The sequence below is a fragment of the Bos grunniens genome, chromosome 2 (genome assembly GCF_055505025.1).
Source record: "Bos grunniens cultivar Pamir isolate PY7600 chromosome 2, Bosgru_T2T1.0, whole genome shotgun sequence".
In the NCBI taxonomy this organism is placed as follows: Eukaryota; Metazoa; Chordata; class Mammalia; order Artiodactyla; family Bovidae; genus Bos; species Bos grunniens.
In genome coordinates, this window is record NC_141166.1 from 60,326,823 (window position 1) to 60,342,867 (window position 16,045).

General features: G+C 40.0%; 1 protein-coding gene across 2 annotated transcripts in view; it reads right to left on the bottom strand.

The window, feature by feature from the left end:
• CNTNAP5 (contactin associated protein family member 5) overlaps window positions 1-5,979 on the bottom strand; it is a 459,549-nt gene extending 453,570 nt beyond the window's left edge. For both annotated transcript variants that reach the window (XM_086367026.1, XM_086367025.1), the window contains exon 1: window positions 5,841-5,979. The gene's annotated coding sequence lies outside the window, so the exon portion shown is untranslated. The remainder of the gene's footprint in view (window positions 1-5,840) is intronic.
• Window positions 5,980-16,045: the final 10,066 nt, after the last annotated feature.

The window sequence follows — 16,045 nt, forward strand, 5'->3', positions numbered from 1 at the left end:
CTTTATTTTAGTGAATATAGAGGAATCAGGCAATTTCAAAGGTTGATACATTCTTTCTAGAAGGCAGTATACCAACAAGTATCAAAAACCCTAAAAATATAATGCCTCATTTCCACGAATTTTATTTAGAAGAATCAATCCTAAAATAATAACAAAACTGCAATCAAGGTTTATGGTGAAAAGAGTTCATGACATCATTTATAATATCATTTATGATAGCAAAAATTCACAACTGCTAATATTTCCAATAGCAATAATTTAGGTGAATCAGATGTATTGTATTTGATAATACAGAATACAACCCTGAATGTTTGCTTTTCTATATGAATTTTAGTATAATGCATCTAATGCCATAAAATAAACTGTTATGTTACTACAGAGATTATATTAAATTTATAACTAAGGGAGAAATGGTATCTTTATAATGCTGTTATCCATTCAAGAATGGGATATATTTTTACATTTGTCCAAGTATTATTCAGTGCTTTTCATGAGTGTTTTAACATTTTTCTTGTATGGTTTTGCACATCTCTTGTCAAATTAAATCCAAAGTATTTCACCCAATGGCACCCCACTCCAGTACTGTTGCCTGGAAAATCCCATGGACGGAGGAGCCTGGTAGGCTGCAGTCCATGGGATCGCTAGGAGTCGGGCACGACTGAGCAACTTCACTTTCACTTTTCACTTTCATGCGTTGGAGAAGGAAATGGCAACCCACTCCAGTGTTCGTGCCTGGAGAATCCCAGGGACGGGGGAGCCTGGTGGGCTGCCGTCTCTGGGGTCGCACAGAGTCAGACACGACTGAAGCGACTTAGCAGCAGCAGCAGTCACTATTGTAAATGAAAGTTTCACTACCATTAATAATAATTATATGAAATATAATGTAGTCATTAAAATCATAATTCCAAGAGTGGTAGTGATATCTTATTAAGTGAAATATAGTATATAGGATATTGTTCCCGTTTTGTTAAAAATGACAACAAAAAGCTTCTGCACATCAAAGGAAACTATTAGCAAGGTGAAAAGACAGCCTTCAGAATGGGAGAAAATAATAGCAAATGAAGCAACGGACAAGCAACTAATCTCAAAAATATACAGGCAACTCCTACAGCTCAACTCCAGAAAAATAAATGACCCAATCAAAAAATGGGCCAAAGAACTAAATAGACATTTCTCCAAAGAAAACATACAGATGCCTAACACACACGTGAAAAGATGCTCAACATCACTCATTATCAGAGAAATGCAAATCAAAACCACTATGAGGTACCATTTCACACCAGTCAGAATGGCTACGATCCAAAAGTCTACAAATAATAAATGCCGGAGAGGGTGTGGAGAAAAGAGAACCCTCTTACACTGTTGGTGGGAATGCAAACTAGTACAGCCACTATGGAGAACAGTGTGGAGATTCCTTAAAAAACTGGAAATAGAACTGCCTTATGATCCAGCAATCCCACTGCTGGGCATACACACTGAGGAAACCAGAAGGGAAAGAGACACGTGTACCCCAGTGTTCATCACAGCACTGTTTATAATAGCCAGGACATGGAAGCAACCTAGATGTCCATCGGCAGATGAATGGATAAGAAAGCAGTGGTACATATACACAATGGAGTATTACTCAGCCATTAAAAAGAATACATTTGAATCCATTCTAATGAGGTGGATGAAACTGGAGCCTATTATACAGAGTGAAGTAAGCCAGAAGGAAAAACACCAATACAGTATACTAACGCATATATATGGAATTTAGAAAGATGGTAACAATAACCCAGTGTACGAGACAGCAAAAGAGACACTGATGTATAGAACAGTCTTATGGACTCTGTGGGAGAGGGAGAGGGTGGGAAGATTTGGGAGAATGACATTTAAACATGTAAAATATCATGTAAGAAACGAGTCGCCAGTCCAGGTTCGATGCACGATACTGGATGCTTGGGGCTGGTGCACTGGGACGACCCAGAGGCGGGGTATGGCGAGGGAGGAGGGAGGAGGGTTCAGGATGGGGAATACATGTATACCTGTAGCGGATTCGTTTTGATATTTGGCAAAACTAATACAATTATGTAAAGTTTTAAAATAAAATAAAGTTTTAAAAAAAATGACAACAAAGAGAAAACACTGGAACTAGCTTAAATGCGAGAATCACAGATTCTTTTCTCTTATGTAAAGTCCTAGAATTTGTGAAGTTTCTAAAAACCTTGTGCAACATTTGTAATTATTTTTTAATACTATCAAACTGTTCAGGCTGAGATAAAGGATAGGAAATGTTTTCATTCTTTTCCACTTCTCCCTCTACATCCCCCCCACCTCTCATTACTTAAAGTAACTGCTTCCTAGTTCCAGAATCCAGCCTAAGGCAATGGTATAAAAGGTCTTTCACAGAGAGCATTAAAGAGGTTTAGAAGGTTTTCTTCATAAAAAAATATAAAAATAGACACTTTCCATCCTTGCAAAACCAAACTTGCAGATGAAATGTGAGACACGGCCCAATTGTAAAAACAGCTAACAATACACACAGTACTGAATATGTACAATGAGCCAGGCACTTTGAATATGTAATTCCTAATTTGCACAATGTTCCCAGAGGCCAAGTTTTAGGGCCCTCATGTTACACAAGGTTAAACAAAATTGGAGAGGCTGTCCAGGCTCATATGGCTACTGTGGGGGTAGACCCAGAATTCAAACGCAGGGGTCGGGCACCCAGGCTGAGCTGTCAGGCACCCAGGTTGAGTGCTTTCTGCTCTCCACACTCCAAAGCAAACCCTGCTTTGCTCCAGGAATCATTCTGATGGCCAATTACCTCTACCTCTATTTTCTGCTGTGGAATTTAACTTTGCTTTTATTTAGTTATATTTTTGAAACAGCTTTATTGAGATAAAACTCACAGACTATACAATCTATCTGTGTAAAAAGTACAGTTCAGTGTTTTTAGTATAGTCACAGAGTTAGGCTGCCATTACAATTAATTTTAAAATGTTTGGAGCCCTCAAAGAAATGCTGTAACCTTAGCTATCAGTCTCCAATTGCTTGAATCCCCCACCTCCAGCTGTGCCAACCAATAATCTGCTTTCTGTCTCTACGGACTTGCCTGCGGAGATTTCCTATAAATGAAATAATATGTTATGTTCCCTTTTGTACTGGCTTCTTTTGCGTCACATAATGTTTTCAGGGTTCATTCTAGGTAGCAGCTTGTATCCGTCTATCTGTATCAGTCTATCTATCTACCTATATGGCTGAATGTTGTTGCATTGTGTGGACAGACCACATTTTGTTTATCCTTTTGCCAGGTGATGGACATTTGAGTCACTTGCACTTTGCTGATATTATGAATAATGCCGCTATGAACATTCCTGCACAGATTTCTCTGAGGACTTAAGTCTTTAATTCTCTTAGGTGTGCACCTAGGAGCGGGATTGCTGAGTCATATATGGTATCTCCATATGTAACCTTTTGAGGAACTGTTTCAATGTTTCCTAAGTAACTGCACCACTTCTGTTCTCACAAGGCAACCTTCCCTTTGACAAGACTGAGTTCACACTTTAGTTCTGTCCTTTCATGAAACTTCAAGTTTCTATTGAATTAAAGCACAACTCAACTTTCGTTTCTCAAAATGTCCACTTAGATCTGACCTTGGACCTTTTCTACTTTGATTTTATTTTTCTAGATAAATATCATTACCAAGCATTCTTGTGTGTTTTTTAATACCTTTTTATAATGAGACCTTCACAACAGTTTATAGTTCACACTTATTAAGACTGAGACTCAGGTGGCTAAGAAGTAGTGCAACAGCCTGAATCTTTTCGTTTAGCAGTAAGCTTTTGCCTTGGGAGGGAGTAGAATTTCTCAAATTTGGGACTGGATAATTATTTGTTGGGGGTGTGGTGTCCTGGACTATGCTTTTCTATAGGATGTTTAGCAGCATCCCTGACTCCCGGGATGCCCCCATCCCCAGCACCAAAAACATCATCAGACATGGAGTTATATAAGCTGTTTGTATATTTTAGAAATTAACCCCTTCTCTGTCACAAATATTTTCTCCCATTCTGTAGGTTGTCTTTTCATTTTGTTTATGGTTTCCTCTGCTGTACAAAAGCTTTTAAGTTTAATTAGGTCCCATTTGCTTATTTTTGCATTCATTTTCATCACTCTAGGAGATGGATCCAAAAAACATTACCGCAATTTGTGTCAAAAAATGTTCTGCCTATGATTTCCTCTAGGAGATAAGGATTAACACATATACACTATGATATATAAAAAGAGAACCAACAAGCACCTGCTATATAGCAGACACAGGGAACTATATTCAATATCCTGCAATAACCTATAATGGAGAACAATCTGAAAAAGAATATATATATATGTGTGTGTGTGTATATGTATACTATATGTAACTTTGCTGTATACCTAAAATTAACACCACGTTGTAAATTACCTATACTGCAATTAAAAATGAATAAAGGGAAAAAAGAATAATACCACCAAACTCAGAGTTTTACAAAAATAAAATGATAAATGTATATGAATATTCTTGTGTGTTAGTAGCTCAGTTGTGTCTAACTCTTTTCAACCCCATAGACTATAGCCCACCTGCAGGATCCTCTGTCCATGGAACTCTCCAGGCAAGAATATTGGAGTGGGTAGGTAGCCATTCCCCTCTCCAGGGGATCTTCCTGACCCAGGGATCGAACCCAGGTCTCCTGTATTGCAGGCAGATTCTTTACTGTCTGAGCCACCAGGGAATATACTTAGCACATTATTTGGCCATGCTGAAAGACTATAAATTAAGTTTGTGCTTTAAAAAACAAACAAAAACAAAAACAAAATCATCACCAGACACTGCCAGAAGTCCCCTGCCTGAAAATGTGGGAATGGGAGGTCAGGATGGATGGGACTGGAAAATTTCCCTTGGTTGAGAATCACTGGTTTCAAGGAATAACTTGAGGTTGCAGAGTCTCAGAAAGCAAGCACTTGATTTCTGTCTGTTTCATTCCCTTTTCTTCTCTCATTCTCAGTCCAGTTCCTAACAGGTCTTTGCATTTCAGCCTTCATCTGATTTCAGGGTCTCTCTTTACGGATTGAAGACAGAACCTTTGAAGTCAGGTGTCTGTCCCAGCATCTCTAACCATCAACCATACAGCCACACTGGGATACACAGAGCTACAGTCCAGGCCAGAGCACAGTCCTGAAGACTCTATTTCCAATCCTGGAAATAACCTATTACAGATCTCCCCATTTCATTTATTCACCTGTGACCCTTGCTCAAGGCCCTGCCACTTATAATTTCTAACAATCTAGACAGATTTCTTAATCTCTCTCAACTCCTTCTTCATCTGTAAAACAAAGACACAACTGCCTGGCTTGACTTAGAAGTTTCTAGGCTTTATCTTCCCCAGAAAACTCAATTCAGCTGTTTTTCTATATCCTTTCATACCAACCTTTACTTAACAATTCAAAGGTAATTTCAGTGTTTGAGAGAACAAAGTGGGGAATATCTAAATAATTGAATAAGGCAGTCTTAAAATGTCAATCACAGCATAAAAGAGCATATTCTAATTATTAGCACCATTATGCCACAATTTAGGTCCTCTGTCCTCTTTTTCTTGAATACCATTTATCCATCAATTATCAAATTCTATTAACCCTTTCCTTCATATGGTGAATTAAATTCACATATTTCTTCAAATTTCCTCTCCAACTTTGATTCCATCCCCTATCAGGGAGCTGGGAATCTTTCTGATGGGTTCCCTCTTTCTCCCAGCCCCTGATCTCTTTCTGGTACAAGACAACTTGCTAGACTGAACTATTGGAAGAGCAAGGTTATTATTAAAACTTACAGCAAAAATCCCTCCAGTGTGTCAATAGAGCCCAGTGAAGGAAAGTCAAATACTTGTCTTGATGCTTGATGCCTCTGTAATCTGGTCCCCATCGGTCTTTGCCATCTTATTTCTCAGTACGCCTACACAAATTTATTACTCTAACTGGGCTAGCATACTCATTATGCTTCTAGTGAATGCACTAAACTAACGTACTTTTCCTCCACCCTCCACCTCACCCATATGCTATTCTCCCAGCTCTCTGACTATTCAAATTCACCTTACTATCCTCCAGTGCCCAGTTTTTGTCCTAGTACTTCCTCTCCTTAACTCTAGGAGCAGGAAGCTTTTTTTTTTTTTTTTTTTTAACTTCCTATTGCAGTCACCTAGCACAGACTTGGACACAACTGAAGTGACTTAGCAGCAGCAGCAGTAGCAGCAGCAGAGTACAGGACGCCTAAAAAGAACTGAATGGCTGAAACAGTAAGTTAATACACCAGGAAATGAAAAAAGAAAGTTTTCCTAGGCAAGATCTGTACATAGAGATTTCTTCTTTTGGATTCTAAAAATATCCACTGTCTGATCTATTCATTTAGTTCATATTATTTACCGCCTTGTACTATTAATTAACAATCCATCTCTGTCAGTGTTATCTCCTTGATGGTGTTCAAAGTTCCTGAGGGTCAGAGTCTGCATGGTGATTTGGTATTCCCCTCGGTATCAACAGGTATCAACAGAGCAACATCCTGCCCTCTCCAAACGTTACTTGATTGATTGAGTGTCAGACTAGCTGAATCTCCACTGCCAAGTGTCAGCAGCTGGGCCCTCCTGGCACCTGGATGATAAATCATAGGTTAAACCTTTCCTAGTTGTGAAAGGCTGGCTCATGTGTTAAGATAACCTGGATCCTCAGAACCTTTGGTCAGCATCTGGAAGGAGAACAGCTGGGTTTGACATACACTGGAATCAGATAAAAACTGTGATATGTTCATAGTTGATGGTGAAGATACAGTGTCTCTAGAAGAGACTTGAATGCTTGGTTCCAAAGTCTACACAGTAAAAATGAAGGTCAGCTCCACAGCCAGATACAGCTCCTCCCTGTCAGGAGGAGGAGCTCCTCCCTGTCACCTTTAGGAGACAGCCAAACTTTGGATCCCTGACCAAAATTATGGTTCATATTTTGCCTGTGCTTCTTTGTATCTGTGACTGAGCCACCTGTGGAGTCTTAGACATCCAGATCTCCTCCTATTTCTCTCCTCTTATTGGCACATCCTTCCCTTCCTTATTTGTTTAATGAAATTCTATTCATTCTTCAAAATCGAGCTATGTTTTCCTTGCCTCTAGGAAGCCTTCACTTTCTCAGCCTTCCTGGTCCCTCTTCTCTTATTCTCCTACTGTGTTCTAAGCATCTGTCCAATTGCATAATCAGTGCTCTATACTGTCCCTTTCAACAGCACCTATGAGCTTTTGGAAGCCAATCCCTCCATCCTCTGGAGAAGGAAATGGCAACCCACTCCAGTACTCTTGCCTGGAAAATCCCATGGACAGAGGAGCCTGGTAGGATGCAATCTATGAGGTCGCGAAGAGTCAGACATGACTGAGTGACTTCACTCTCACTTTTCACTTTCATGCATTGGAGAAGGAAATGGCAACCCACTCCAGTATTCTTGCCTGGAGAATCCCAGGGACTGGGGAGCCTGGTGGGCTGTCGTCTATGGGGTTGCACAGAGTCAGACACGACTGGAGTGACTTAGCAGCAGCAGCAGCCCTCCATCCTCAGAATTGAGTACAGTACCAGCAGAGCACAGATGCTACAAAAGCTTCCTGAATTAAACTGTGTAATAGGGAAGAACAAATCTGACTCCATACTAGATCTGCTTCTTTTACTTTAACCATTGAATTCTATTGCTTTTATTTTGAGTTAAGAATATTGCCTATAGCCTGAAATATACAGGATGGTCCAGTCTCAAGGTTTTGACCTTTAAGGCATGATACCTTTCCATTCACAGAGATAAAAAGTTGTAGCACAGAGAATAACAACTGTGCTGGTGGAGGTTTGCAGGAACATCATGACCTGGCCTATGTGGCTAGCTGTAAAAGCAATGGATTCCGACACTAAGAAGTTTGTAACAACCAACCATGCCCCTCCTTCACTTGGCCTTAAAACAATGGTTTGCTGAAACCTTTCCAGGAGTTTGAAGTTTTGTGGGACACGAGCCACCTGTTCTCCTTGTTTGGGCCTACAGTAAAACTTTCTCTGCTCCAAACTCCAACATTCTGGTATTGTTTGGCCTCATTGTGCATCAGACACAGGAACATGCATTCAGTAACAGGTAGAGGCAAAGTGAATTATATGAGAGAATTATTAAAGTATAAAACATGAAAGACTAAAGAAAATGACAACAGTTTTGACTATGAGATATTTCCCTATTAGACAAATCTAGTTCCCTGTTTCCCGTTGGAGCAAGCTGAAGAAGAATGTAGAGTAAGCTAAGAAATAAAATATTTCTGCCATTATTACTGAGACTTTAAAAAGCTATGGAGGCCCACCAGATCACTCCTTTAGTAAATATTCCCAACCTCTGCTTGATATCTTGAGGCTAAGGCAATGGCATGTCTCATTTCACATAAAGTGGAATGCCTCATCATATGCTTGTTTTCTGAAACTTGAACTATGGGCTCCGTCAGACAGCTTGTTGAGACAGCCATGGCCCTGTGGCTATCTACTAATATTTGTTTGTCCTTACCAATGGGATTTTCTCAACATTATCTTAGCTAAAACACAGGCATTAATGACAGCTTAATTGAAGCAGAGGATGAGGTTCACAAAGTCATCATGTTTACTTGATGTACAGATGGTGGTGATATAAACATATTCTATGAAAAAGGACAATATTGGGGAATGCTCTGCAAACTCCAGGGCTGCAGATTACAACCATCTGGTCATAAGCATCAATAGGGTGAGCACTTTCAACCTTCATGACACAGCTCTCCCTGCCATCTCCCACCTCTGGGAGCCCCACTGGCCTCTATCTAATTAGTATCTCCCCTGAGTACAGCTCATTCCTGGGCTTGACACATGGTGCCTCATAGAACTGTTGCAGCATGGATGTTGGTTAAAAACCATTGTGAACTCTTTTTCCAATGTTAAAATGAGATCCTTCAGAAATGTTTTGGAGGTCATTTCTAGTAGTTCATTTATTCAGATGCTTGCTTATACATAAGACAAATAGTTATGGAAGACCTATTATAAACAAGGTGTTAGACTAGGCCTTGGGCAAATAGTGGTGAGCAAGGCAGGCAGTGATGTTGTTCCCATGAATCCTTACATTCCATGGTGACAAGAACATTGAGAAACCAATTGTAGAGATATATGATTAATACAGGGTTCCCAGGTGGCTCAGTGGTAAAGAATCCTCCTGCCAGTGCAAGAGACACAGGGGATGCAGGTTTGATCACTGAGTGAGGAAGATCCTTTGGAGTAGGAAATGGCAACCCACTCCAGTGTTCTTTCCTAAAGAATTCTATAGACAGAGGCACCTGGCGGGCTACAGTCCATAGGGTTGCAAAGAGTTGGATACAACTGCACACACGCATGCCTGTACACATGATTAATATATTTTTCATAAATTATCTTATTGAAGTATAGTTTATTTAAAATATTGTGGTAGTTTCTGCTATACAGCAAAGTGATTCAGTTATACACCTATACACATTCTTTTCATATTCTTTTTCCATTATGGTTTATCACAGGATACTGAATAGAGAATACTATCCTACATAGTAAGACACTGTTGTTGATCCATTCTACATACAGGTAAGTCCCATACGTATGAATGAGTTCTGTTCTGAGAGCACATTCATAAGTCCAATTTGTTTATAAGTCAAAGTAACCATAGGTACCCACATAACACATTTGGCTATATAGTACTGCACCGTAATAGGTTTATAATACTTTAAAATACAAATAGCATATAAAACAAACAGAAAAATAAAGAAATTAATTTTAATCTTACAGTACAGTACCTTGAAAAGTACAGTAATACAGTATGATAATTGGCATACTGTTCTCATCTTTGAAAGTTGACAATTTGAAGGTTCACATTGAGAATTTACTGTACAATAGTTTGCATCTGCTAATCCCAAATTCCCAATCCATCCCTCCCCCACCCCTCATCCCTCTTAGCAATAACAATCTGGTCTCTATGTCTGATAATACACCTTCTATTGGGCTGAATTGTGCACCCCCCCAAATCCATATGTTGAAGTCTTAGCCCTCTCCCCATACCTGAGAATGTGTCTGTATTTAGAGATAAGATTCTGAAAGAAGTAATAAAGGTAAAATAAAGTCTTATGAGTAGGCCCATAGCCAATATGACTTGTGCCCTCACAAGAGAAAGGCATTAGGACACAGATGGGCACAGAGAGAGAAGATTATGTGAGGACACAGGGAGAAAGCAGCCTCTGCAAACCAAGAAGAAACCAGCCCTGACCACGCCTTAAACTTCTAGCCTCAACAACTGGAAGAAAGGAAATTTCTGATAGGTCTCCTACAGAGTGAGTCTGACTTTGTGATTCTACGGACTGGGGCCCATCGGGCTTCTCTATCCATGGGATTTTCCTGGCAAGAATACTGGAGTGTGTTACCATTTCCTCCTTCAGGGGATCTCCCAACCTGGGGATCAAACCGGCATCTCCTGCATCTCCTGCCTTGTAGGCAGATTGTTTACTACTGAGCAACTGAGGAAGCCGATAGGTCTTCTAATCCATGGTATTTTGTTATGACAATCCTAGCAAACTAATACATATTTAGGCCAAAGCTACAAAAGAAAATAACCAGAAGACTAGATAATGGGGCAGTTGGTTGGCTTTAGGAAGGTTTATTTAAAAAATATCAATTGATATAAATTTTAAAAGAATAAGTGAAATGATGTGGACCACAGCTGTAGGAGGATTTATTTAAATAAAGGCAATGTTAAATAATCATCCAATAATATCCATGATGGTTGTGGATCAAAGGCTATGCCATTAAAATTTCATCCCATGTTCAGCTATAGAAAGAACAAGTCAGCCCCAACATTCTTCTAAATATAGAAAATTAATGACTGATTAGAATGAATTGTTTCATAATTAGTAATTCTGGAATGCCTGGTGTCTACTGGAAAATGTAAGGTGGTTGAGGATGCTGAACACTATTACTTGTATGTAAGGATTCAGTGGAATGACCTGAAATTGTCTCTCCAGCAAGCCATCTGCCTCCACTGAAAGCATTTTTGTAGCATCTGTTTGATTTCCGGATCTTTGCTCATCATGTGTTTTTTGGCCTAGGGATTCTGTCCTGTTCCCCGTGATTGGTTTTCTCCTTCTGTCTTTCCTGCTTATAATCGTTTTGCAGGTCCCTACTGCCAGGTTAGATCTGTCTGAAAATTCCCTCTCCCATCTTCTGGGTTCTGTTCAATTGCGCGGAGACTCATTTCTTACTACTGAAAATTCCACCCTGGGTTTGATGCCTCTAGTACATCAGAGCAGTAGACTGTGTGGCTATGTGCTCTGGATAGAATATTCTCTAATGAAAAGCCATTAGACAGTCTCTCTGCCATTTGGCCTTACTGGGGTGTGTTCTATTTTCTGCAGTGAAGCAAACATAAAAATTTTCATCTGTGATAAAGTCTGAGGTGAGGTGAGGTGAAGTTGTTCAGTTGTGTCCAACTCTTTGTGACCCCGTGGACTGTAACCTGCCAGGCTCCTCCGTCCCTGGGATTCTCCAGGCAAGAATACTGGAGTGGGTTGCCATTTCCTTCTCCAGGGGATCTTCCCAACCCAAGGATCGAACCCAGGTCTCCCGCATCAGAGGCAGATGCTTTAACCTCTGAGTCAAGTCTATCTCACATTCAAAGACCCTTATTATGACTGTCTTGTTTTCTCTTCACAATCAGTAGGTCTGGTACATACAACTCTTTCTCTACTAACATTCTTTGAAAGTCCTACATATCCTGATAACTTTGACACATATAGAGTATCCTAGTGTGAATTAAAGATGGTTAATAAGACAAAACAAAACACAACTTCTCAGATTTAGATCCTTGGCACCTAATTCTATATGGATCACAAAGAAAAACATGCAGGACTTTTCTTGGATATTCAAGCATTTCATTCACAAAAATCACTGTATGAAAGAAGCCCAGTTTACCATTCTTCCTCCCCAAAATGCACCACAAAATGAGGAGTTGAGAAAAGTGATCTTTGGCAGGGAGATTGGCCCTGCTGAATACATGTAATTAAGGGCACTTATTCCATTGTCAAAAGAAGACTCTGGAGTTGATGATTTCCTTGAAGACATTGTTGACCTCCTGTTTTACTTTAGGAACTCATGAAAGTTTAGAAGGAACTTAATTCTAGACCAGTTCTCTCTTTCAGCTACAAAGTACAGTGTAGTCTAACAGAATAAAACTCAGATTCTGCATCTATGCAGAACACAGTGAGGTTGTTGTCCTGGATGCTAAGGCCTGAGTTCAAGGACTTTGCCCAGACTAGCTTTTTGGTGGGAAATTGATGTTTTGTGGGGTGGTGGCTCAGAGGATAAAGCGTCTGCCTGCAATGCAGGAGACCTGGGTTCGATCCCTGGGTTGGGAAGATCCCCTGGAGAAGGAAATGGCAACCCACTCCAGTATTCTTATCTGGAGAATCCCATGGACAGAGGAGCCTGGCGGGCTACGGTCCACGGGGTCGCAAAGAATCAGACATGACTGAGCGACTTCACTTTAGAGCAGAAAAAAAACATACTTCCAATTTTCAGGACTGAAGCCCCCAGATCTCTTTCTTCCTATTCTTATTCCCCATTCTTCTCCCATCAGCACAAGAAAAATAACATTGAAATGGCAGGCCACTTGCAGAATAATTATAATGGTGCCAGCTTTTCTTCAGAAGACTTAATGTTTCACTTGCAATTCAAAACACTCTGCTTGACCAAGCCAAGTGCTCTCCTTTACTTTTACACAAGTTCCTGTTCTTAGTCATCCGGATTAGTCTGGACAATAACATCTACATCCTAAGCATATTTTTAACAGTCTTTTAAAATGGCAGCCATCCTCCATTCAAAAATAGAATCTGTTGTCAATCATTTCAGGAGCAGGTGTGACCTGAGAAAGTGGTCCCCAAGACATGCGGTTCCTGGGGAGAAGTGATGAGGAACTAGGGTTTTAAATGCATAAAGGAGGAGATCCAGGTGTGTATTTATTTAAGATTTTCGCGATTGACTGCTCTGATTCTTAAAGGGGGAGATGATGCTCCTCATCTGGCAGCAAGACTCCTGGAAAGCTTCCTGTCCATTCCCATTCAGCCTTCAGATTTCCAGCTGGGGTTTGCAATGCAGAGGTGGCACGAATATGGGTAAACTGTCCTGTGCATGGCAAAGTCTCTGGAAGCATCCAGGCTCTTACTTAGTGCCCTTCGTGCATGCGTGTGTTCTCGGTCATGTCCAACTCTTAGCGATCCCATGGACTGTGGCCTGCCAGACTCCTCTGTCTATGGAATTTTCTGGGTAAGAATCCTAGAGTGGGTTGCCATTTCCTACTCAGGGGATCTTCCTGACCCAGGGATCAACCCGTGTCTCTTGCACTGATAGCCGGATTCTTTACCAGTGCACCTCCTGGAAAGCCCAGTTCCCTTTGTACTTATGTGATGTACATAAAATTATGTGATAATTTTACTAAGGAATCATCACTGAGCATTTAAAAAGGTCTGAGAAAATCATGTCCCATATATTCAATGAACAGTAGCATACATGTGTGTTAGGTATGCATAACTTACATTATAATTGTATACAGGCAATGTCAGCTAAAGTCTACAAAGACAGTGGATTCATCATCTGTTCTCAACCCATCTAATTCCCAAATCTGTCTATTGATGGGGCCACCAAGTAAAATGTTTTGGGAAAAGCCAACTTTAGATCCTATGCAGCCTACTTTCTTTAACAGCCTATTGTCATTTCATCTTTCAGCTAAAGCAGAGTTTCTTTATATTTGAATTCTTTAAGCAACTGGTATTGGGCTTCCCTGATAGTTCAGTTGGTAAAGAATCTCCTGCAATGTGGGAGACCTGGGTCCAATCCCTGGGTTGGGAAGGATCTTCCTTCTTTCCCTGGAGAAGGGAAAATCTACCCACTCCAGTATTTTGGCCTGGAGAATTCTGTGGACTATAAGTCCAAGGGGTCACAAAGAGTCGGACACAACTGAGCATCTTTCACTTTCAAGCAACTGAGAATATCAAAAATCAATGTAAGAGTCAGCAAGACACAGTGTGAAAACTGTGGACCTAGGAGTGCAAAGGAAAAGCCTGAGCTTGAACACCTTCTTGGTCAAGGGAGCTTAATTTCTGACTCTCAATTTTCTCTTACGCATGTTGGTAAAATAAGAATCACTTCATATGTTTCATGAGTTTTTTGTTTTTTTCTGTAGTATTATATGATAAGGTCCTAGCATAATGCCTGACCTGCAAGAGATCCACAGTGTTTGTTGATTCTAGTGTCAACATCACAGTGTTTGTTGATGTAAGTGTCACATCACTTACAGTGAAAGGGTGCCCTTGACTCTTCCTCATATCCACACAAAGCTTTCAAGAAAGAAGATGACAAAAATAGAAATCAAAGTAGAATACAATGGAGGGATTGTACTACTGTCTTTCATCTTCCTGAAACTTAATTCCTAACAAATAAATTCAGAACCCTTTTATTTTGAGAATGACTTAGTTTGGACTTCTCTTCCTGATCTTCAATGCAAAAATGCACGAAATAATCTGCCTCCCCAAAGCTTGCACACTATATGAAGCTCTGGTAATAGTAGTGAATGTGCCAGGCATCCATGATCTGCCCTTTCTGTGGGGTCATCCTTTCTTTTAGATTCAGGACATTAGAAATACCTGAACTAATCTCAAGTAGATCTTTAAATATCTGGATTCCTTGTTCAACTAATAAAATGTGGTGCTAGTTTCTAATTTCCATGGAGTACCATGTGTCAAGGGTAGTCCCAAGGGCCCTCAAAAACTTTCAGAACAACAGTTATTATTTTCTAATTTCTCACATGAGCTTTTCACTTCTTACAAAGCCAATATGATCTCAAGTACTTGGAAAACAAGTTTCCTCAGAAATGTAAGGGAGGAAAAAACCGGTTTTGTTCTTTTGCTTTTTTTGTTTACTTGTTTATCTGTCTTTTACCTGGGATAGAAAAACACCAGGAGACAAAAAGCCTTGATCCATTTCAAAGAAAAATGAAAGAAATTCATAATTTCCAAAATTCAGGAAATTCTTGGGGAAAGAAGCAAACAAGTTTTCTGAGATAGACATCAGAATGTTTTTAAAACTTTCTTTTCCTTGTCTGATCCTTTTGAGAGGCAGGTAAAAAATACCCGATGATTTTCTTTTTCTCCCTGTGTAGCTGGGTAATGGGGCAGCTTTTACCAGCCTGTCTCTCAGTCATAAACACATTTTAATGGACTGACACATGCTTAATAATACAGGTAACACCTGAATGCTTTAGAGTAAAGTGCCACTGGGGCCTGTACTTTATTAAAACTGTATTTTGACCTGAGGCATACAAGTCTCTGCACTCAACCATCTCACCAATTAAAGAGAAAAAGCCCAGTGCCAGCTCACCATTTTTCTTCTTCACATAAGGATTGAGGTTTAAATTTTCTAACTCTATACATGAAAACTGGTATGTTTCTAAGAGATTAACTCACCTTCCATGACTGGAAATCTTGGAAATTTTATAAAAGTCCCAGGAGTGTGCAAATTCACTCAGTTTTTATGACTCTGAGGAGTGAGGCTTATTTTCACCAGAGATCCTGAGTTGGTGTGGAAGAAAGAGAAACTTGCTAAATAGCTTCTCAGCACTGTGTCAAAGGTTTGATCCATTTAATCTCATGGTGCTTTAGATGGTAAAGAGTCCACCAGCAATGCAGGAGACCCAGGTTTGATGCCTGAGTCAGGAAGATTCCCTGGAGAATGGAATGGCTACCCACTCCAGTATTCTTGCCTGGGGAATTCCATGGACAGAGGAGCCTGGCAGGCTACAGTCCATGAGCTGTAAAAAGTTGGACACAACTGAATAGCTAACACTTTCATTTTCAATCACCATCACTGTCTTGTAATATAAAGATTTTTTTTTTCCATCTCCTATTACAGGTAGATGCTAAGATGGTCCCAATAACCCATGACTCCTGCTGTGTAA